This window comes from Tenebrio molitor, chromosome 5 (genome assembly GCF_963966145.1).
Source record: "Tenebrio molitor chromosome 5, icTenMoli1.1, whole genome shotgun sequence".
Classification (NCBI taxonomy): Eukaryota; Metazoa; Arthropoda; class Insecta; order Coleoptera; family Tenebrionidae; genus Tenebrio; species Tenebrio molitor.
In genome coordinates this window covers 23,317,718-23,340,247 of record NC_091050.1, presented here as the reverse complement: position 1 = coordinate 23,340,247, position 22,530 = coordinate 23,317,718, and the positions used below count along the sequence as shown (strand labels likewise).

Genomic DNA, 22,530 nt, shown 5'->3' with positions numbered 1-22,530 from the left:
ATATTTTTAATAATCTGCAGGGTTCACCGCCAAAGGCCCGTGCCAGAAGTCGTTCAACATCCACAGATTGAATCATGCTTTATATTTATATGTCCACAAGTCCTCTTCGTGCATCGTTTCGCATTGATTTGCATACTATTACCAGTTTGGCAACCTCCTCAATCTGCTTCGGCATTCAGACACAGTTTTCTACTCTTGAACTACGAATTTAACTCTTGGGTGGTATTTCAATTTGGAACAACAAATAAATGATAATATCATCATCGAACATTTTTATCACACAAAGAATTTGCAGTTTCCTCGGTAGAACAAAATTAAACGGGAACACAATCATTTATCTTACTCATAGAACTAACGTAGGTACTCTTGCCAGAATTGCAAAAATTAAGTTTTAAGTGTCGAGTTGCGTGGGACAAGTAGTGTGAAGTTCAAAATTCAAAATAAACTGAAATGTATTTTCAGTTGATCATTTATTTTTGTCAGTTACGATAATAATGCATTAAATTATTTTTGAGGCATGGGCAATTTTTATTTTTCTAATAAATTTAGGTTAAAGTACTTGTAAAAAAATTGTTCTAGATTTAACTACACATAAATGCCAGAAATACACAGATAGTACAAACAGCCAATAAATTTAGGAATTTTAAAAATCAGAAATAAATCTAATATTAAAAACATCTCGAGTGCTAACAGTTTCGAAAGGCACAGTTTCAAAAATATTAACAATAACACAATGACAGAAAACAATCAATTAAAAAAATTAATATCTGATAAAAAAAAACAATACCTAATTTTATTTAATTAGGAAACAAAGAAACAAGAAATCTTGAAGCTTATGTTCAGGTAAAATTTAAAGAAAAAATGCCGGAATAGATTCTTGACTCTTGAATATAATATTTTTAGTTTATTAATTCCCACGTACATCAAACATGTGTGTTGATATTCTCATTGATATTTGGGCATTTTTATTCAAAGTTTAAACCCTCGAGCTAAAGCTCTCGGGCCTAACCACAATAAAAATGCCCAAATTCAACTCGTAAAATTGTCACTTATAATTTACACGAGAGCTTTTTTTTGTCGAAGTAAACTTGACATTTCAATGAGAATTTTGTTGCCTGGCAATTTAACGAAAAAAACTGCCTCTGAAAAAATTACGAGTCCGTAGGACGAGTTAGGTTCCGTTTTGTCGCTGGAAAAGTTAGGGCAAACTTTTTTCGGTGTCATAGTGACAAAAACACCGCTGCTTATGGGATTTTTAGTGTATGAATTAAATTGTCAAAGAAAAAAGTTTTCGTAAAATTTAAAAATTTATCCGATAAAAAAATTAGGTCTTGTTATTTTACCTTCAATAAAAATCTGTAACTGTCCATTTAAATATACAGGTGTCCCAAAAATGGCGTACCTACTAACGGTGCACTACGGTATAGAAGAGATTACCGTAAACGCCAGAAAAATGTTAAAAAATTCTATTGGACTTATTTTCTGATTTGGCGGTCTTTGAATGTGGCACTTAACAGGTAAATTATTTTGAAATATATGTATGAAATTGTCATGACAGCTACGTCTAATCGTACATATTATCACAAAGTGCAAGATCACTCACTACCAATATCTAATCCTTCATAATAGAGAATTTAGAAGTTTTGGAAATCGAAAAAATTATTTTAAATCCTCTACCTTGCAATGGCAAGGTAATGATGTATGAATTTATCTTTGTTTACATTGTATTATCGTTAATAATAATAATAAAAAGAATTGATTTTTTTGTCGGAAACATTTTTTCCATATTTTTTTCATGTACATTTAAGCATCCTTGATAAGGTAGTAAGTAGTTTGTACGCCATTTTTGGGACATCCTGTATACAGGCCGCGCGAAAAGTTCGGATGGATTTATTTCTGGTGTCTGTCACATAACAACAGACTGACGAGTGGTGCGTTCACGATCGACTCGTCAAAGCCAACTTTGACGGGAAATTTTTAAATGAACAGCCGATACCTTTGTGTTCATTGCTCTAATCAGGCCAATTTTTAAAATATGTAGATAAAAAAAAATTCAAGTTTTTAAATCAAATATCTCAAAAAATTTCCACTACAGCCTATCACATTTTTTACACAGGTGTACCAAAAAATATGTCCCTTTTCATAATTTGCAATACAAAATATGTATGTATAGGGTGTTATTTGAAATTTTAAAGTGAAGGAGTGTAACGTTAAACACCAGAGATAGATAAACCTTTTCGGCCAAACACCCGGTACATTTTTTATTATTACAAAAGACAACTTATTTTGAGAAGTTTGATGAATGGCTGTAAATCCACAGTATTTTTTTACAATGGCAAAAGTGATGAAACGTGCTCGGTTTTCTTTAACTTTTGTAGGTAATTTCCTTTACGTTTATTTATTCTGTGCGGAAACTACACTACTCATTTGAAGATATTTTTGCTGTTTTTCAATTTACACAACTCAAAAGCAAATTAGAGTTATCTCAACAAACTTAAAACTTTGAAATGTAGGTGTAATGACCCCATCTCATTAAAACACTGTCACCGTTTATTAACAACTGCAGCAGAGATGCCTCCGCTAGCTAAAAATTATGTCCGAATAAATCAGAAAAACTAGAGGTACTAACTTCGCGTTGAAAAACTGCAAGTAGCATTTGCAATATTAACGAACCTGAAAGTTTACATCACGTTGTGTACGGATCTGTAGATTGTGCTACTTGTTACTATTTAACAGGCTCCGAACGAGCTTTCATGTCCTTATTTAAATAGATCCTATATTTACATGTTTGCAATGAAATAATAAAAAGCACGTATCACTCTCATTTCCGTTGAACGTACGAGCGAAAGCTTACTGGTAATAACCATTTGTCCATCAAGACGTTCTTACAAGCGAACTCTAACTGTTCTTTCTACTTAAAATAATTTATTAAATTGCAGAAAATGCTGGCATAAACATAAATTAGGTAATCAATTCACTTGCAAGTAGATTTCTGTAGTCATATTAATGGAAAACATTCTGTAACTCTGATTGTTTCGTATTTTCAGATGCATCCAATCTAACGTACAGAAAAATAGCAGGAAAGTTTGAAATTCCTGTAATAATGGTAATGTTAATACAAAACGATTACAACAAAATAAGAATGCGATGGTTAAAATGTCGCGACTTCAATTTATTCTTAGTTTCTTGTGCGTTTAACCAACAAAAAGAATGTTGCACGAGATTCATTAATTTTATAAAAATAAACAACAGTGCTGATAATTACTCGTACACCAATAATACAATCATTTTGTAGAATGAGATCATTACTTGCAATATAATTCGCATTCTAAAGAACTGCATTTTGAATCAAATCTATTGATTTTCAAAGAATTCTGAAATGACATTTCAAATATACAAAATTCCATGATTCTTAAATCAAGATTACAGAAAACTGATTATACTTTGCATGTACAAATCTTTGTTACACAACCACAATGAATTCGTTTTCAATCGATAGACAGAAAGTGCAGTAGTATTTTAAATCAAGCAATAGGTAATCCTACATAATATGCATCTGAGAATAGTTTTTTACATTACAAATGCAGTAAGCTCCATTTTACAGCGCTTCGTTAACGATTTGCAAATTATCTGAGTTTCGTGAATCTACCCCTTAGTGTGTAAAAATTAAGATACCGTAGCTGTTCAAAATGTGTAAACATGTCATTTGGAGTTGAGGAGGCCAAAAAAGTTTTTGGCAAGTTCACCTAAGCTTTATATTGCCAGTTTAGTTGAAATATGGATAGAAAACGATGTAAAAAAAATACTTTCTACTTTATCATAAAAAGATTATTGATGATTCAAATTAAAAATGAAAAAACATGTTCTTAAAGTTCTTCGACTACAAGATAAGCTTACCGAAATATAAAATTTTTGGATATTAAATTCTTAATATCAATTTAACTTAATAACTTTAAATTCGCATAAATGTAATCCGTGGTGCGTTCACAATCGACTCTTGAACGCCTACTTTGAGGATAAATTTCAATGAACCCCGATATAAGCACGTGGTCTTTTACGTTTCAAATTTTCTATGTATCGTATAGCCTCTATAACATTTGAATTTAGTTTTAAAGTGTTTGGGGTGCTTACTCGACTTTTTGTGCTGGTGGCAACTCCTTTTGTGACATCTGAATGTTCCGATTTGCAAAATTAATTTACAAATAATCTTTTTCGTTAAAATTAAAAGAAATTTTCGAGAAAAAGGTTTACATCATTCAAAAAAGCTGTGAAATAGTGTCTGTTTCGTATCTTAGATCAAAGCTCCCATATACAGACTGATTCACATAACTTTCCAACCCTAACGAAAATTAAATACAGCCAGTAATACGTTATTCAGTGATAACTTGATACCTTTATTTACTATGAAATCTGGACACTCCTGGCATTATTGACAATCACTTGACAGTTCCTTTTTGTATAATTCTTAAATAATTTTTGTTAATTAAAATGTGCTCCAATGACGAAAGGTTCGATATGATATTGATATAATATGATGAGCCAGTTTCTTAAATAAAAAGAAATATCGTCGGTTACTGTGATTTTTAAATTTTTATAATTGAGACTTTTGTGAGGGATGTCTGAACCATACAAAAGTTTAAAATTATTCATGTTTTTGGATCAAGTAATGAATGAAAAACGTATTGCTGGGTGTATTTAAATTTCGTTAGGGTCGGAAAGTTATATGAATCATCCTGTATAGAACACACCAAATGACCAAATAACCGAAAACAAATTAGATTTCGGCGTTTTATAATCTGATTAAAATTAATTTTTTAAAGATATGTATTGGAAATTTCTCATTTGCAAAGTGCAGGTTGGTGGCTCAACAATTCAGTTTTCGTACCACTCAGTTGGTATGTATGCATACAGGGACAATGCCGCTACTGTAATCCATAAATTTCGTATCACCACAATTAGCTGATTGCGCAAATTCCGGTTCGACATAATAGGATAACCGCAGTTATTTAACAAAAAAAAATCAAACGCATCCGGACGTTTTCCACCCTAAGTGACACACTACTGGTTCGAATAAATAACGGCTCCGGTCGATGCCTGCAGAAGTGCTACGAAACGCGAAAAGCTCGTGTTGATTGTGGTAATTTGTAGAAAAAGATGGCGAGATAACGCAACCAACACAATAAATACATCGAGATAAATTAGTGGGCTTTTTCCGGCAGTAACAAGGTAATTTAAGTGATGTTTAAACTGCAAGTAACGCCAGCGTTAAAAATTCACAACGTTTTAAACACACTTAATGGCTATGCTAAACAATTTTTTTCTCCAACTGCATTTTCATGCAAATTAATTACCAGAAAAATGAAAAAGAAACAGCTTAGAGCCACCGTTCTGCGTCCGATAGGCGAGCTTAAAATATTGACGTAAAAAGCCGATTCTTTGGAAATTAATGGAATGCCGAAGAGTTTTCGAGATAACCGAACGGTTTCTCCGTACCATCGGATTGTGCAACGGCAGTACTGCAACAGCGATTAACTCCGGCGATAAAATGTTGATGAGTACTGGCTGGTGCACAACGCTGGGCTCAAATATCCCGATAATGATCTACAAATCCTATACAATTAAGTTAATTTGTTTAATTTGTCGTGAGAACTTAATATTTGAGCTTCGAAAATTAGAGCGGAGCCAGCGTAATTGCGGACGGGCGCCACCCAAGGAATAAATTCGTTAGCACCTCAAATACAATATAAAATTGTGCAAATGTTTAATTTGCTAAAATACCTTGCCACAAAAATCGGTAACACAGTGCTTAAATAAACATGCAGTATAATTATAGCCCAGATTACAAGCTATCTGATACAATATTTACATAAATGGAATAAGTATCCGCAACACACTTTTATGTACCAGCTTCCTACAAGGGGGGCGAAAAATTGTTAAAATGGAAATGTCTGTCGGCGCGGGAACGAGGAACATTTACAATAAAACAAGGGTTACGAAAATTATCATGACAAGGTCGTTACTAAAATGTGTAGACGAAAACTTCCTTTTCTCCTTCGCGTCCAAAAGGTGAAAACTTGATTCATCGAGAAAACAGTCACAAATAGTACGTTCCCTTTACTGTGACAATTTAAAAACCGGTGAGTAGACATTCTGTTATCCTTATAATTTTTTTATGTTAAATGTCATTTTGCAATCAGATAACGTAAATGCAAAATTTGTTCCTGTCAACTTATAAACAAATTGAGCAAGATTTGGTTTTTCTAAAATTTCTCTAAGTTGTATTTTACCGAGTATTTTACTTATTTTTTTTAAATGTGCAAAAAAAATTTCGGGTGAAAATCGGTCATTCAATTAATTTAAAAGATTATTATTTAAACACTTATATGTACATTTTTTTAAATGTATAAGCTTTAAATGTTTACCAGAAAAAAAAAGACGAAATAGGTAAAAAAAAGTTCCTATCATGTCTTAATAAAGAATTAAACTGTTTGTTGATTTTTTTATAACGTCCACTGATTAAGAACAATAGCATTGCAGAAAATACAATGCAATTGCAACATATATGCAAACTTTTATATAAGTACATACGGATACATACAGGGTGTCCCAAAATTGGCGTACAAACTACTTACTATCTTATCGAGGATGTTTAAATGTACATGAAAAAAATATGGAAAAAAATGTTTCCGACAATAAAATCAATTATTTTTATTATTATTATTATTATTATTAAGGGTAATACAATGTAAACAAAGATATATTCGTAGATCATTACCTTGCAATGTTATCGTAGTGGATTAAAATAATTTTTTCGATTTCCATAGCTTCTAAATTCTCTATTATGCAGGATTAGATATTGGTAGTGAGTGATCTTGTACTTTGTGATAATATGTACGATTAGACGTAGCTGTCATAACAATTTCATACATATATTTCAAAATAATTGACCTGTTAAATGCCAAATCAGCAAATAAGTTCAATAGAATTTTTTTAACATTTTTCTGACTTTTACGGTAATCTCTTCTACACCGTAGTGCATGCCATTTTTGGGACACCTGTTTATTTTTTTATTTTTTATTTACTTTATCTGCCGCTCGTCAGCGGAGATAATAACTTTATCTTCCGTTCGTCAGCTTAGACAATGCCATGGCAATGAAGTGACACAGTAGCATAATATCATATTTTACTGACGTTTGAAGAAAAACATAATTTGATTAATTAATTTTTTGCATTTAGTGAAAAGTAGATGTCATCTTTAGTTTATTATATACCCACAAATTTGTCTTCTCTTGACTTTGGACTAGATAGATTTAAAGATAGGCTTCTTGGAACTTTTGATACTGATCCAAATTTCAATCAAAAGGACTTTCATTCAATTGGATACTATCCAGTCTACATTCACACTTTGATAATACATACATACTTGTGCCTCACCCAAATCCGGCGAAGAACTAATAAGAATAAAATATTTTATAGGTGTGCAGCCATTTTATTGTGTTATTAAAAATCGTTTTTATTGCCAGTTTAACCGAAAATAACAGCAAATCCACAATATGCAGAGCACAAGCATCGTAAAATCATCTTTCACATTTTTTTGTGATATTCGTCGTTAAATTCGCTTTCTTGTAAAATTCAGGTGAAGTGCTTGTTATACAGGGTGGTCCCGATATAACCTGCCAAAAGAAATCCAGTAATAGGTGACGATGAGTAGAACTCACACACAAAAAAAGTTTCTAATAAAAGTCTTTTCGTTTTCGAGATAAAAATAATTGAAAATTTGGTCAAAATTTGCTGTACGCTAATGAGTTAATCGGTTTTAAAAAGGTAATTCTGGTTACTTGGCTGCAATTTCTTTAGCAACGGTACCTGCAACACCTATGACATTTGTCAAGTTTAATTTTAAATTTTCGAATCCTTCAAAAGGTTATGAAATTCACAAAACAAGAATACGCCGATTTGCATTTACTCTATGGCGAAACACGTGGTAATTCAAGACCGGCAAGGCGACCATACGGCGAGCGTTTTCCTGAAGGAGTCCTTCCGTCCCGTTGTACTTTTGTGGAGCTACATCCCCATTTATGTGAGGTTGGTTCTGACTGATTCCAATACGATGGCGTCCCCGATCCTCCATTTAACCCCTCTGGATTTTAATTTTTGGGACCACACGAAAGATTTGGTATACGAAGTTGAAATAAATACAGGAGGCCAACTCCAGAAACGCGTAACAGACGCCGCGAACCAGATTCGTAAAAACCCAGAAATGCTGAATTCTGTTTATTAAAATTGGTATAGTCTGTCCAGCGAGAGATTGATTGACATGAAGATCACTAAATTCTACGTAGAGAGAGTAGTATCTAGCGCACGTAAAATTTGAAATATGTTCTTCAAGCAGTAACATTTTTGCCCTGAAATTATGATCTAATTTATATTCTAGCGCATTTTGTAGTGTTGGGTTAACTTAATAGAATTTAAAATCTCACAATCTCTCGCTGGACGAAGTATACCAGCGTACTCAAATGTGCTTAAATGCCAACGGTAGGCACACAGAACTTTTATTATAAAATAATTGTTCTAGTCTAGTTTACCTTTCATTAGTTAGTAGATATTCTCAGTTAGAGTTGAAAGTACGAATATGTAAAGTGTAAATAAATTTATTCAATACATTATTTTGATTATTTAACCACAATTAAGACGATACTCTTGTTACACAGTTCTTCCACAATTTTGCACACACTACCTCTACATTTATTTACACATTGAGGAACACCACTTTATTTATTACTCATTCATCTCAGTCTACAAAATCAGCTTTTGTACCTAAATAAGCTGGTGAATTAACGCACACAGTGTAGGTACAGCGTTTTCAATAAATGTCATTAATTTGATTTAGTTTGTCAGATTTGAGATTTGTCATAAACGATTCAGGTACCTATGTTGCTTAGATACTGTCATACTTACAAACACCAACAATTAATTCCTGAGTAGGTACGTATTTTTGTGGCCACCAGCGTCGAATGGGTGTGGATAGGGGTTAATTTATCCCCATTATTTTGGACCTAACAAAATGGGGTTTTTTGGACTTGTTAGATCCTTCTAATGACCCAGAATTTTTTTGGCAGGTTATATCGGGACCACCCTGTATATAAGAACCGGCTTTTCAGCAGAAACGAATAAAATGTCTACGGATTACCCAAACACAAACGCAAGTCTTTCGACATAATTAAAATTGAAAAAAGCTTTTCCTACTCCTATTGGATGATATGTACTGTAATTATAAATGTTTTTCATTGGATAACAAAATTAATTAGCCACGGCCCGTTGAATAATGATTTCAACAGTCACTGCAAATATCATAGCAACTAGTTTATGAATTTAATGCAATGGTTTCAGTTTGTCTAATAATGAAACTTATTTATCAATATCTCTTCATAGTCGTAGAAAAAGTATAGTATGCTACTCGGATAATGGCTATTACTCGCTCGGATGAATTACGCCACTCGTCTGCGGCTCGTGACATAAAATTATCCTTACGAGTAATAGCCATCATTCGCTCATTGAATAATACACACATACTATTCTCGGATAGTATCAATGAAACGGATTCGTATTTGGTGAAATAAACTGCTTGTGGAAAAGTGCAAAAAATAGAATTTGTTTACATTGAAATTTTATATCTGCTGAATGGATTTTTAATTATATGAATTTAGAATAGTAAAAGAGTCAGTCTCGATTTATAGGTGCCATAAAATCGATCCAGTAACCAAAATTGGCTGCGAGAATATCGATCCCAAAAATTTTTTCTTCTTAATCTCACAATACACGGCATACCTTCGTTCGTGAAAAATAATATGTTTTTCTGAAAAATGCGGCCAGACCAAACAAATATTTAAAGTACGCCTTTGTATGATTTAGACAAACGTTTAAAGATTGTTTAAGAATCTATTTCGGTTTAAAAATCCGTCCGACAGATGGTCCAAAAACCTTAAAAAATTGAGGGGACGATCTGTTGTGACAGAATTCGTAATTAAATCACTATTATGTAACAACGCCAGAAACTCATCAACCTCTTGGAATACGATATCACAACAGCCGACCTTGAGACAATTAATGTTCCAGTTCTATTATAGCGATCCGAAAATACATGAATTTTATATTAAATTATGGCTTCATGGGCGCCAAAAAATTAAATACGACATCAGATCCGAGAGTGGGAAAGAGCGAGCGAGCGTCATCTGATGCAAAAAATTCAATTGTGTTAATAATTCTAACTTTACAAGAAAGTGCTAATTATTTATGCAATAATTGATTTTTTGTTTCGGTTACAGTTTATTTTTGTAAAAGTGTTGAATATAAGGAGATAATAATAAAAAACTGTTTCATAGCTAATTCATCAATGCAATATTTAGGTTAATGACACACATGGCCAATCAAAATTTTTATTGAGTCTGAGGATTATATTTATGGTGTTGTAATTTTTCAGACAGCAGTACGGTTTGATTCCTCATATTTTATTGTTTGTATATTTTAGATAACACAATTACAGTCATGAATGACATCAACCTTGGAACGACTTTATGCACATTCACACGAGATAAAATTTAAACCAACAGTCGCCGAATTATTTTTGGCAATTGGAAAATTTCGGGGGGAAGTTCGAATTGCACAATTTTGACATAACACTTGGTTGTCTCCTACCGAGGAAATTGGCTCAGAATGTTGCGAACATTCTTCCAGAAAACCACGATCGAGTGCGATAATCGTAAATTTATAAATAAAAGAGCCAGGCAATAAATAATTGGTGGATTTTAGAGATTACTTCGCCCATAAAATCTGGGTGAAAAATAGAAATGGAATTCCAATCAAAGTCACTCTAAACAAAATTCATAGCAGAAACTGTGGTCTTAACTTTGTTTTAGTTGGAGTATTTCTTTGCTGCCGACGTTCGTCGACAACTGAATACATTTTGAGAGTTCGGAGGTGACTTTGGACACCACTAGACCCGTGAAAAATGGTCCCTCTGTAAACATTAATTAGACACAAGTTTTTATTTTTGTCACATCTGCATCTCCGAATTCATAATTTTTTATCCACTTGTAGAGACATACCTAATTGTTCTCATTGCACACCAGTAAAGTAGTCTATAAGTCACACGTGTGTTATAAGTCATAACTCACGTGTGAATTATAACTGCAACTCACTGTTGAATTACATTTACGGTTATTTGCAATTGTTGCAGTTGCTGGATAGAATGTCCGCCTACGGCCTCGAGGTCTAAACTTTTTCTCGCGTGACTTATAGCCAACATAACACACTCGTACCATAAATATTGTAATTATTGTACGTGTCCTATTCAGGAATTATCACAATAAACTTTATTTATTTTGCTGTACAACCCCACATTTTACACATTTCTGGTTATAGACAATACTGAATTCAGGTAATGAAGATAAAGCTCCTGTAGTAGTGAAAACTTCAACGAAATGTTTTGCAACTGAAAATGATCATCAGAACGTTTATCCGAGCGACCCCTATTTTCACGGCATAAGCGTATCTGTGTCCTTAATCTAAGTAATTTAAAAGTATCCTAGATTTCTTCTACGAGTCTAGTCCTTGCCAATAAAATTTTGTATTACCATTACGTTAGCATTATAGGACGCGTTTACCATAAATGTAAGAAACGATAAATCCTATTATTATCAAATGATTACGAAGTCGTGTTTCGATTATTATTTTAACATTAGTCAAATTAAATTACCGAAGCAATTTAGTAATTTGTCATTAAATGTGTTTTTTTTTTCGAAAATTCGAGGTCACAACAAAAGCAGACAATATGTAGGTGGAAACAAATAAAATAACTAGTTTTTAATTTAAATTGCATTCCGCTCATAATTTTATTTATGATTGGATGAATAAACAGACAACTTCGTAAATAATGTACAACTTTTGATTGTTAGGAAAATTCTAGTATTGTTATTCATTAGGCCGAAAGAGACTGATATTGCATTATTTACCCACTTATGGTTTCAAATTCGATAGTCTCAACGGGCAATGAAATTACCATTTCCATTATCCCTAATATAAATTTTAGAACAAGGTGCCCATAGGAGGCAAATATGTATTACGTTTCTAGTTCATTCACGTGTAAAACGGATAAGTACCAAAGTTTTACTTTCGGCACCGTAAAATTTAATTTCAAAAGCACTTTACACCTAATAAAAAAATCATTTTTGAAAAAATGCCAAAAGCAAACTATTCGGGGACAGAAGGAGTTGTGTTTACTATTTTAAGGCATCAAATTGCGGCACTTTGGCCCTAACAATGACCATTTTGTCTAATTCCACGCTACTCTAACCACTGTTTAATAAGAAATGGCGCAAATGACTTTCATCACGCGACCACCGTCGAAACTTGGATCGGGATTTTCCTGCGAAATTCCCGTTTTCACTTGACGTCCCTAATCCCTTGTTTAATACATTTTGCATTACTGCCGGCTGCAAAGGCACTTTTTGCGGAGCAACAATTGCCACGGAACCGAAACAAAAGAAAATCGATGACGGTGGTAACCCGATTTGGTTAAATTTGATTTGAGAACAAAAAGACCGGCTCGGAGCACGCCCCCAGCTGATAGGTTCAAGACAAACTTTCAATTAGTTACAGAAACATCTCTCCTGCAGGAACCTCGAAAAATGTCGTGTTTATCGGGGACGGTTAAACGGAGCGAGACGTCCCGAGTCCTGCGGACCAGAATCGATCAGAAATATGCACCGAGATAACGTCACTAATTAGTCATGTTGCAACGGACTAAGAACGAATCAATAAAAATCGACGAATTAATCACGAGGTAAATATAGATAATAATGCTGCTGTAGCGCCATCAATAAAGCATTTTAATTATGTCTGTAGGCGTCATTGCGCCTGGGTTTTAAAATGCAACAGTCGCGGCCTTATTATTTCACTTCCGGGGATGTTTACCCTGACAGACCACCCTTCTGTCGCAGCGAGCTGGCACAAAATCAACGAACGACACATTATTCGGACTTGGATAATTGACAACTAGCAATTTTGCTAAATAATTCAGCGCTTATCACGCCTCCCGTGTCCTCAAACAGTATTGTGATAACTTCCATTGTTTGCGTTTTATTCCTTATTCCTCCCATTATACAGAAGGAGTCATAAATTACGACGCCTGAACACGATAAGAATTTTGAACATTGCAGTGTCTCTGCGCCTTAATTCGAAACTTCAAATTCAACATTTGCATGGACATTTTTCAATGGTCGTGTTGTGATTTGGCGACAAATTGTGACTGTCTTCACTAGTTTTGTTTTAATCACCGTAACCGCGTTGTTGACACCGGGATTAAGCTCTTTTGATGAAGGTTTCGGATTATATTGTGTGTATCAAAGGTGAAGTAATAGAATCAACACCTCAAAAAATTCCATGACGACTTTAATTTGCATGTGGAGGTTTTCAGCTTGAACAAAATGTGGCACGAACTAATGATTTTCCTAAATTTGATTTGAATCAATAGACTTGATAAAAACTGGCGGTGAATCGTTGTCCGTTTTTGCGTGCGGTACAAGATATCTACGTTTGAAAGTTATTAAATTAAAAATTAAATCGTCTGAAATTTGGCGCGAATTTAACAGGTCTCAGGTTTAGAATTGTTTAGCGCAGTGAAAAATAAAATTCAAAAGGATGCAATTATTTGAAACCAATCTCGAACGTTTCATCAAGGGACGAAGAAAATATTTGTAGGCAAAAAAGTAAATAAGAAATCTTCATTTTTTTTTCAAAATTGTGAAAATTTTAGTCCAAAGACTTTTATCGATAAGTGAAATTTTTTTCAATTAGATGAAACAACAATTTCGGCAAAGAAAGGTTACATTAAATTTTCCTAAATTTATTAAGAAAATACATAATTACATATTCCAGTTTTTCCATTTTTGAAACAATTCGTAGAAAAAAAATTGACAATGACAAAATAAGAAATTCTGAATTTTCGTTTTGTCTGAATGTTTATTGGAATATTCCCACTATTCCCACCATAGAATACGGTTGGCTTAAAAAAAAAAACGGGAACTGCCAGAAAAAGTTCTGTCAGATTTTATTAAATTTTTATAGTTTGAAACGGCATTTTAGAATTTAGGTTAAAAAACTGCACTTATGACAAATTAAATTTCCAATTCACATTAGGTCAAATTTCATTTCCCGTTTTTTTTTTGAAGCCAACTGTACATTTTGGGCTATATATGCATTTCTATTACAATAAAACCACCCTTAACGGACACCTCTAGTTAGCGGACACCTCCTGATAACGGACATTTTTGTAGAAACGTAACAATGTAGGTACATACTTATGTATTAACTTTGCTCAACTTCCATTAACGGATACAAGATTCCCCAATGATGTCCGTTGTTGAAAGGTTTATACGAGTAGAAGATCTTAGTTTGAAGTGAGTCTTAAGTCTTTCATTGATAAATTGAAGCATTTTCTGAATGATCTTGCGAAGAACATATTCTCTTCTAAAAAAAAATATGTACTTTCAATATCATTTTCAAAGTGACAGAAAACTGCACAAAATTATCATAATATGGAGTAATACAGTGTTTTTCTTTTGCTATTCTCCTTTTGTCAATTGTGTTTCACAATTTCTCAATTGATTTTCCCATTTATTTTGCTAGTAAGGGATGATTTGTAGAACAAATTCCTTTTTTGTCAAATGTAATTCATTATTTGTCAATTTTCATTTTGTATAAAGTGAAAGTGATTTGAGAAAAGGGGAATTTCATTTGACATTTAAAAAAATTGGAAAGTCATTTGACAAATCGTGAAACACAACTGACAAAAGAAGAAAAGCAAAAGAAAAACACTGTAAATAAACAAAACTCAGATTTCTTTAAATAGAATGTTATCAATTCGAAATCAAGTGACTTTTGCAAAATACCAAGAAAATTATTTCTAAATAGCAAATTGTAATTAGAAAGTCAAAAATCTAGAATTTGCTTGAAATTTGGCCTCGAAAAAAGCCATTCTTGCAAATAAAGGAGAATTGAAAATAAATGTTAAAAAACATAAATTCAAATTTTTGCATTTTAAAAAAAATCATTTTTTGATTTTTGCGTCTGTATAAAATCTCAGGCTAAATCTTGAATTGATCAATTGACATATTTTATCTAAAAGTTTATCAAGAACTAGTTGTATGTAATTAGAATTTATTTTGTCACTTTCAAGGTATGAGTGACAAGTTTAAAATAATTTAGTGGAGTTCCTGAGAACTGTAACTTTCAAATTCTAATTAATATCTGTAGGGTGCTATAAATTGATCAGATTTTATTTATCTCTCTCCAATTCCGTTGCCACACTCGTCGGAAAAATATCATAAAACAAATTAATAAATTTGAAAATAAACAGTTTGCGTAAAAAACGAAAAGGTGGCAAACTTTGATGATAAATTTGATTTAAAAATAAGGAAACAATGTCACTTTCGGGGAGCATAAAATAAAAACTTGAAGCTGTTAACTTACGTAATTACATTTGCGACTGGAAATAACAAGTAGCAAATATTTAGTTGCTGTCTTATAAATATTTAATTTTAGACGTTTTGTTCAAAGCGTCTACTATAAAAAAAATTATAAACCGTGTTTTGACCCATTTATAAATTTTTGTTGCAAAACCGAAATTGTTAAAAAAAAATTATCGAAAACAATTTTCGTAGATCGGTCACCCACTTTGGTAGCAGCGTCACATCAGTGTAAAAATAATAATAACACCCGCAAAGAAGTGTAGTTACCCTGTAAGGCGGTGCGTCGACTCGGAAAAACTTTCGAACTGAAAAAACTGCCGCACACACCGACGCCGTAAACTCAAAAAAAGAACAGAAAAACACAAAAATCACACCATTATAACTGACGGAAACTCCGGGACTTGATGGATCAATCGGTGGATTGACGAGGTAAGCGCGCGATGAAGACGAAAGCTTCGGCTGAAAAACCACTTGTCAGCTACTGGCTGAACACGACAAACCGCGACGACTGAATGGAACAGCGTGCGATCTTGTCCTTCTGTATATACACCGGTAGTGTTCAAGCGCAGAAACTACCGTCTGTTGCGTTCTATAAACCTGTCGTGCTGTAACTTGGGCTTTTGCCCGATCAACGAACACCTTGTTGGTCTACTCATTCCAGGTTGATTCATTTCACGGCCGATAATTAGAAATGGTGCAAGGGAAAAGTGCAACGCGAGACGTCGCTCGCCTCGTCGACGGACTCTTTATAATTGAAATTTCGAGATTGTTGACCTCGGAGCTCTTTAAAAAATCAAGAGGACTGAGATCGGGGCGGCTGAAAGCTGCGGAAGTGGAGGATGAGAGACAGGTCGTGTCAACAGCTATGAAACTGTTAAATTAAACATGTAAAAGACGGACAAAAACATGGAAAGAATAAAGTATTTTTTGAAAGACAAAAATTACAAGCGTTATGAAGTTGTACAATGTAGGAAAAGGTCATAGAAATACAATGTTCTAAATAAATTAATGCAAAAGCCCTGGCAAGTTTTATTATTATTATTTTTTTTACTAATATTACTCTATTCGTCATTTCTATTACTACATTAAAAAGTAATTTCACTAAAAAAAAAAATGTTTATCAGTAATTTCTCATGATGGTTTCATAATTGATAAAAAATGTGTATCTGCCTAATGAGCACAAAATCTACAAATATTTTTATTTGCGTCCAGGAAAAATAAAAACATTAAAAAAACCTTTTCGAATTTCATTTATATAAATTTTTGATTTTTTACAATTAGGATAACAAAATTCAAATAGAATTAATAATTTCTAATAAGTTTTTGAGATATTTCAATCTGAATTATTTAATTATTTAAAAATGAACGTTTTGGTCGATTAGATAGATCAAGTTGACCTGGATAGAGTAATCAAAACAAATGATACAGTACTGAAATTCTAAATAGGACAGAAAAATGTTTCATTATGTGACAATATATTTTTTTAATTTCAAAATAATTAAATTAAAAAAGTGCAAAAAAACATTCGGTCAGCCAAAAAGTCTAATACAAATGTCGTACGGTAGGTATTTTCCGGCACTCGAACTAATCAGACCCTCGGCTTCGCCTCGAGCCTAGTTTTTGCGCCGGCAAACACACCTATCGTACTCTAATGTAAATAACCATTCTAAACAGGCTAAATAACAAAGGTTGGAAATAAATTTACGCTCGTAAAAGAATGATGTATGTAGTTGCTTTCAGTTTTGTGGTTTTTGTGACTTGGAAGAATTAAAATTTTCAGTTTCTTCTCTAAAAAGCTAAACGATGTTTGTTGTACAATTCTTCATGCTCATTACTTTTGTTACAAATAAAAAAGTGTCTTTAATTTGGTCACAAGAAAGAATTCTATTGCTGAGTCACTGTCACTGATGTCATTTCTTGCCTGTTTGGACGAAGAAAATTATTATTATATGCAATTATTTTTTATCCTGTAAGTATGTATTGACAAACGGAGATAATCAAATTAAACTGTATTTATGCTTCATATTAAAGGAAAAAATAAAATGATCAAAGTTTTCATTTCTTGGTTATTTGCTCAAATAAGATTTACATATGTATTTCTGTTGTAAAGGTTAGCATCATTTTATTGTTGTATGAGAACTAAATATATTTCAAGAGACGTTTGACAAATATTAATTTTTTGTAACCATATATAAAAGAAGAAATTGATTTGTTCCAGCCACCCACGTATTTTATTTTTTTTTTAATATCCGATTAAATAAAAAAGTGTGCGTTACATATTTGTTTCTTGTTGAAGTTGCTAATTAATTAATGACGTATAGAAGCTATTAATGGGTTCATTAAAACAGTTTTAAATGCGATCGAAAATCTTCTGAAAATTTTGTTGTTGTTAGAAGGACTAAAGTTTTTACAGATTAGTATGCTAAAATTAGATTGCTGTTTAGCCAGCCTGTAGATAACTAACAAACTTCTCGTTTCTGACAGATATTTACGACGTGTTCCAGCTCCCAGAATAAACCCCATCACAATTTTACACATAATACAAATTCAAAGTTCATTTTAATCAGATACTTTTTGAAATAAAAATTTAAACAGCATAACGACAACAGACTGCAAAACTTTTTACTCATTTTGTCAGATTTACATTCAATTTCATAATTTTTGAACAAAAATAGCTAGAAAATGGTATTTTTAGTAAGTCGTTGTAAATTGTCTATAGTACGTTTATCCAGAAAGCAACACCAACAGAAATAATCTGCAGGTCACTGCTTTACGCTTTGTTTTAATCCCGAAATATCCACATTTGTGGACGTTATTTTTAGTTTTCATTAGCGAAATTTATTCAAATGATCAAAGAGAAGGAAGTGATTTCGATCAATCGCTGGAACAATAATATAATTAAAATAGCTAATTGAAATGTGCTCGAGAGCAACTCCAGAACTCCACACCAACCGATACACGAAATAAAAGCTCTCGTTTACTTCAGCTTCACTCTTTGTTTTACTCCACCTTGCGGCAGCATCTTCAAACGTAATGACGCACCAGATCTGTGCCCAATCATTAATTAATTGAAAAGTTATATTGAAATCCTGTTCCATCCACTACGTTACGCTCCAAATTATTGAATCGACGAACCGCCTCAATATCTATTTCCAAGAATCTGTAATTTGTGGTTCCACAATGGATATGAAAATATTGATTAGCTGCATTGTTTGTCATCAAAGCTACATCATTTCCGCAAAAAACTTATTGTGGAAGTATCTTGAAACGAGTAGGTGTTGGCCTTCCACCCCCCTCTCTTTTTTTAGCGACGTCATTTCGAACGGGCGCCACTTCCACACGCTTCAAAAAATAAAAACGAGCGCGGAATATTATTCGTTTTATTTACGATTTGCCTGAAATAATTTCATGCCTGTTGATGTTACGGCGACCGTTGAAATTTACTTTCAAGCTGTATCATCTCAATAAAACAATAAAAAATGTTTAAAAACCCTGCATCAAACATGATTTTCATCGAGAGTTGTTAAAACAGGATGTGAGTACTATTAAACAGCCAAACATGAGGGTCTTATGAATATTAAAATTTAGAATAATTAAACTAGAAGTTACGTAATGTGAAGGAGAATTCATGGAGGAAAATAAATTTGGCCTCCTTACATTCTTGCAAGAAAATAAACTTTCACAATCAAAATAACTGCGGATATTCCTTGTCACATCGCATCAAACAGACAAAAACAAAATGAGGGAGATAACACAGTTATTTACACGTCTAATTATACTGAACTGGACAAGAAATAGGTCGTTCCAGATCAAATTTATCAATGCTGAAGACCTTGATGTCCTGAGTTTTACAAAAATGTTTTTTTCTTAAATCTGCTATCACTATCATTACGACCGTCATTTATGAGTACATCAGACCTGTGACAGCTGCAAAGATGGGTCAGGTATCATTTTAAAGCTTCTATTTCAAACATCCTGTTTAAAGCAAAAAGTAATAAATTATATTTTTCTACGACTGTTAAAAAAAACTATATGTACTATATTTCACAATATTTTTAAGTGGGTAAAACATATACTTGGGGTAATAATGAAAAAAGGCCGAATGATAAGAGTGCATTGAAAATAAGTTGCGATCTTGGCCTTAGAAAAAATATGGTATGGAATTCATGTAAAGTACCATTTTTCCACTCATGAGCCGTTTCCCATTCGTGAAAAAAGTACTACTTTAGGCACTTGTTGTATAAATTACTATTGAAAAGATTTCTTGATGTTAAAGTAAAGTTGATCAAGTTTTATAATGTTCAAAGTATAACACACAGGATACGAACGTCATCAGTTCGATAGAAATTTATTTAAAATTCCAAAGTTAAAAAAAATATAAGTTGACTGTCAATTATCATTGCTGAAATTTTTATTTTCAAGTAGTTAGGAGAGATGGACGAATATTTAAAGGTTTTTTTTTTGTTTCTTTGAACAATTCATATATCCCTGAAATAAAGCACTGCTTTACACACTTGTTGCGTAAGTTATTATTAGTTCAAATTTCAAGCTAATAACTTTACGCTACTTATAATATAGACATTTTATTTCTTTTTACTGTTACATTCTTTTTTGCAAGATGGAGAATAGAAAACAAATTTTTGGCAGATTTAACATTTTGAAAATTGAAATTTTCATATTTCAAAATTAATTTTTGGTTGGTTTATACGAAATGTGCCATAAAAACTGAACTAAAAATCCTAGGTCAGTTGTTAAAAGTTGAAAGAATAAAGAAAGAGTGAGTAAAAGTAGTTTAGAAAAAAATATACTTATTAATGTTGCAACAGTAAAATATGTAGAAAGAAGAAACTCGCAAAAAAAAAAGATTTTGTTTTTATCTGATAAGATAACGTCTGCAGACGTTGGTATTTTAATTTACTTTTGTTTACCAAAATATCTTCAAAGTTAATACTTGTTGTGAAAGTCAATTTTAATATACAGAGTGATCACAAAAAAACGCCCCAGCTTATATCTTTCTTATTTGAAATTCGATTTCAACGAGCGGTACATCAAACTAAAGGGTTCAAAATGTACAATAAACTGGATATAAAATGTTGCCCTTAGCAACCCTATCTTACAAGGGTCACGGGTCAACTTAAATTTTTTAAATAGCAACATATTTTTTTGGTACAGTTAGATTCATTATATTTTTCTAAGTTAAAAAATATAGCACAGCCTGTATATTTAAATGTTATTCTAACATAAGAAATAAATAAAATTCAATTACAAATCATTAGGAATAAGTAGAACTTTATTCGTAACAGGCCATGAATTACTTAAGATATTCTTGTAGCCATGGAAACACAAAAAAATAAACATTTATTTTGAAAATAAACTTTATTTGTCGTAAATTTTTGTTTAATTTTGTTTCTCCAATTTAGTGTTGTGAAATAAAATGAACAATAATGAAATTGTGGATATGTTGCAAGTAGATTTCGGAAATATGTAATAGAAATTACTACTTGCAGAGAAACCCCACCTGAAAGCCTTCTGAATGCCACGCGAAGTGTCTCGAACAAAATGGTGCTCAATTTGAACAGATCAGTTGAAAAAAAATTATTGTTATTGTATTGTTTGTATTACTTAATAAATATTGTTTCCATGACTATAAAAATGTGTTCATAAGTAATTCATGGCCTGTTACGAATAAAGTTCTACTATTCCTATTAGAATTAGAAATTAGAATGACATTTAAATATACAGGATGTACTATATTTTTCAACTCAGAAAAACATAATGAATCTAACTGAACCAAAAAAAAATGTATGTTGCCATTAAAAAAAAATAAAGTTGACCCTTAACCCTTGCAAGGGAGGTTTGCTAAGGGCAACATTTTATATCCAGTTTATAGTACTTTTTGAATTCTTTAATTTGATGTATTACTCGTTGAAATCGGATGTCAAATAAGAAAGATATAAGCTGAGGCGTTTTTTTGTGATCACTCGGTATGAGTATAGTTATTTATTCAAAATATTTGTTGCGGCTTAATGCAGTACAATAAAATAGAGAGCAATTCAACCCCTTTACTTAGAAAATTCCTGCGAGTGGGTGTATCTATACATCGATACACCTACTGAGAATGCAAAGCAATTTTATTTCTGTTCTAACCCTTCAAAGGATTACTGAAGAAAATTGATTTCTTTTCCAATTTTTTTTTATAATTGTTACTTCAATTAATTTTGAGAACGTTGAATAGTGTTAAAAATTATATGTCACGAACCAGTTAACTTATTTTAAAAATATCTACCTTTGACACGGGCTCTTGGTGGAAAGCAATTTATTAATCTATCCAACATATTATAACAATTATTGTCGTCGGAATGCTTTTAGCAGTAGAAAAATACTTTATGAAAAAATTTCGAAGTATGTAATTTAACAAGGCAATTTTCGTAAAAATGGTAGAGGTCATTTCCAGCAAAAATAAGCCCAGGCAAAAATTAAAATACGTTTATCTTCAAGCGGTCAAAAATCGCGCTTTTGTGTATCTCTATAGAAACGGTTGAAGTGGCTTTTTTTGGAGGAGTTGAAATGTTCACAGGCGGCTCGACCGAGTCAAATGGTCATTTGAAGCATTTCTAACGATTTATTTATCAATAATTATAGGAACTATTTTATAATTAAATTATTTCTTTAAAAAAGGGAAATAACTCAATTATTAACCAATATTTATCCGGTGCCAGTGTGGTGTAACACGAGTCGCCCGTGTGCATGGATGACAAATAGCAAAATCAAAAATACCAAGCCGTTCGACGTTAAAAAGTAAACTTTAAACTTCAGTAGGTACTAATAAACTAGCCAAAAATGAATAGGGAATTCCACAATTTTTCATGGAAAGCAAAATAATTGCCCCAATCCTCCCACGTATTCTTAAACATTGGATAAATTTAAAATGTTACAGGTGCTTGAAACATTACATTTAATGTGTAAAAAAAAATAAAAAAAAAAATAATTTGTTACACAGTCT

The 22,530-nt window shown here is 32.3% G+C and overlaps 1 protein-coding gene across 23 annotated transcripts in view; it reads right to left on the bottom strand.

The window, feature by feature from the left end:
* The window catches only part of trol (terribly reduced optic lobes), a 306,854-nt gene that overhangs the window by 107,314 nt on the left and 177,010 nt on the right, over positions 1-22,530 (bottom strand). For 3 of the 23 annotated variants that reach the window (XM_069047461.1, XM_069047463.1, XM_069047464.1), the window contains exon 1: positions 15,795-16,035. The exons of 18 other annotated variants lie outside the window; for them this stretch is intronic. The gene's annotated coding sequence lies outside the window, so the exon portion shown is untranslated. Of the gene's footprint in view, positions 1-15,794; positions 16,037-22,530 lie in introns of those variants that run through there. 2 more of the 23 variants (XM_069047459.1, XM_069047460.1) reach the window with 1 other exon arrangement.